Source organism: Myotis davidii, unplaced genomic scaffold (genome assembly GCF_000327345.1).
Source record: "Myotis davidii unplaced genomic scaffold, ASM32734v1 scaffold273, whole genome shotgun sequence".
Classification (NCBI taxonomy): Eukaryota; Metazoa; Chordata; class Mammalia; order Chiroptera; family Vespertilionidae; genus Myotis; species Myotis davidii.
The window spans coordinates 2,227,162-2,230,185 of record NW_006286263.1 but is presented as its reverse complement, the minus strand read 5'-3'; the positions used below and the strand labels follow the sequence as shown (position 1 = coordinate 2,230,185).

Below are 3,024 nucleotides of genomic sequence, written 5' to 3'. Positions count from 1 at the left end.
AATTATGACCCCTCCCCCACCCGGGATTCATAGATAGCTTCCAAAGCTTATCTCTTTAAAGTAGTGGTAAGAAACCTTTTTCCTGCCAAGGGCCATTTGGGTACTGATAACATCATTCAAGGGCCATACAATCTTATCAACTTAAAAGTTAGCCTGGGGGGATGAGGGCATGAAGGGGGGGGGGGTAGGGGGTAACGTGGGGATAAGGACACTTATGTAATATCTTAATCAATAAAAAATATTTAAAAAAAAGACAATGACTTCTCTGTACAGCTCCCCATACGTTAGTTTGGAATTACATTTTTGCTTCTTATTGACCAAAAAATATATTACTTTAATCATATTCTCAAAGTTATATGACTTCTCTGTTACACTTGGTTGTAAGACCTCACTTTGTTCTTGGAGACAGTTCTTTCCCAACCTATGAAAGGAAAAATGGATAAATTGGACTTTATCAAAATTAAAAACTTTTACTCTACAAAAGATTCTGTTATGTTAATGAAAAGGCAGGTTATACCTGGGAGAAAATATTTGTGAATCACATCTCTGATAAAGAATGTATATCTAGACCAGGGGTGGGCAAACTTTTTGACTCGAGGGCCACAATGGCTTCTTAAACTGGACTCAGAAGAAGGAGCTCCGGCCGTGTTTCCTGACGTTGCCATGTTAACACTGCTGGTGGTGAAGGAGCGGAGGGGAGAGCAAGAGAACCCTCCGCTCTTTTGGCCCCGCTGAATGGGCCGGATTTGGCCCGCCGGCCGTAGTTTGCCCACGGCTGATCTAGACTATGTTACAAATTACTTAGAGAAATAATTGACACACATTATATTAGTGTCAGGTATACAATATAATGATTTGATATTTGTATATATTGTTAAATGATCACCACAGTAAATCTAGTTACCATGCATTGCTAATCCTTTGCCATATGTAATTACAAAATTTAATTTGATTTATGATTTAATTTTTAAATTTTATTGCATTTATTGGGATGACATCAGTTAATACAATTATATAGGTTTTAGGTGTACAATGTTATAGTATATCACCTGTGTATTTTATTGTGTGTCACCACGTCAAGTAAAGTCTCCTTCCATCACTATTTTATCTCCTCTTTATCCTCTTCTACTTTCCCCATTCCCCTTTCCCTTTGGTAATCACCATACTGTTGTCTGTGTATATGAGGTTTTTTCCCCCTTCTTTAATTCCTTCACCTGTATCACCTAGCCCCTGCCCATCCCTCCCTCACCCCCCCTCCCCCAATGCCGCCCCGCGACAGTTTGGGTTTCCTAATTCTTCCTGACTCAATTTTGGAAGATGGTATGTTTCTAGGAATTTGTCCATTTTGCCCAGGTTGTCCAATTTGTTGGCATATAGTTGTTCATAATATTTTCTTATAATCCTTTGTATTTCTGTGGAGTCAGTTATTATTTGTCTTTCATTTCTGATTTAATTTATTTGGGTCCTCTCTCTTTCTTGATGAGTCTGGTTAAAGGTTCATCAATCTTGTTTATCTTTTCAAAGAACCAGCTCTTTTGTATTTTTTTTAAGTCTCTGTTATTTATTTCTACTCTAATCTTTTTTAATTCCTCCTACTTACTCTAGGTTTTTGTTGTTGTTTTTATTTTCTAGTTATTTTAGGTACAGGGTTAATTGTTTATTTGAGATTTTCCTTTCTTCTTGAGGTAGGCCTGTAATTCTAAGAACTTTTCTCTCAAGATTGCTTTTGCTGTGTCCCAGAGATTTTGGGTAGTGTATTTATTTTCATTTGTTTTCAGGTTATTTTTTATTTCTTCCTTGATAATCCATTGGTAACCCATTTATTATTTAATAATTTGCTATTTAGCATCCATGTGTTGGATGTTTTTTATTTTTTTATCATCATTGATTTCTAGTTTCATCCCATTGTGATCTGAGAAGATGCTTGATGTGATTTCAGATTTCTTGAATTTGTTAAAACTTATTTTGTGTCCTAACATGTGTTTATCTTTGAGAATGTTCCATGTGTACTTGAGAAGAATGTATATTCTGTAGCTTTGGGATGAAATGTTCTGTAAATATCAATTTAATCGATCTGATCTAGTGTGTTAAGGTCGCTGTTTCTTTGTTGATTTTTTTGTTTGAAAGATGAATCCAGTGATAACAGTGGGATGTTAAAGTCTCCTACTATGACTGTATTGCTGTTGCTGTGTCGCTTAAAGTCCACCAATAGTTTTTAAAAACATATTTATGTTCTCCTGTAATGGGTGCATGTATGTTTACAAGGTTATATCCTCTTGTTGGATCTATCCCTTTAGTATAATGTAGTGACCTTCTTTGTCTCTTTAAAAAAATTATGTTTTCATTGACTTCAGAGAGAGAGAGGGAGACGGAGAGAGAGATAAAAACATCAGTGATGAGAGAAAATCATCGATTGGCTGCCTCCTCATGCCCACCATTGGAGATCGAGCTGGGAATCTGGGAATGTGCCCCAACTGAGAATCGAACTGTGACCTCCTTGTTCATAGGTTGATGTTCAACCACTGAGCAACACTGGCCAGGCTTGTTTGTCCTTTTTATAACCTATGTTTGGAAGTCTTTTTTGTCAGTATAAGTATTGCTACCCCAACTTCTTTTTCATTTGCATTTGCATGGAATATTTCTTTTCCCACCCCTTCACTTCCAGCCTGTTCAAATCTTTTGTTCTGAGGTGGGTCTCTTATAGACAACATATCCTATCTAATAAAAGAGAAACATGGTAATTGGCATACGACCGCTACCCATCCCATTGGCTAATCAGGGCGATATGCAAATTAACTGCCAGCCAAGATGGCGGCCGGCAACCAGGCAGTTTAAACTGAACATGAGGGCTTGCTTGCTTCAGTGACAGAGGATTCCAACATTCCCCGTCTGCCTTGCCGGCCTCTGAGCCTGCAGTTTGAACATTGTAACAAATAATAGAAGCTAAACAAAACTCCAGAAAGCAGCTTTCAGCGAGCCGGGATATCAGAGCTGGAGATGATACAAAGTTTCGATTATAGAACC

The 3,024-nt window shown here is 37.6% G+C and overlaps 1 protein-coding gene across 1 annotated transcript in view; it reads left to right on the top strand.

The window, feature by feature from the left end:
* Nucleotides 1-3,024, top strand: part of LOC102765176 (fibrous sheath-interacting protein 2-like) — a 91,224-nt gene that overhangs the window by 30,986 nt on the left and 57,214 nt on the right. The gene's annotated exons all lie outside the window — the stretch shown is intronic.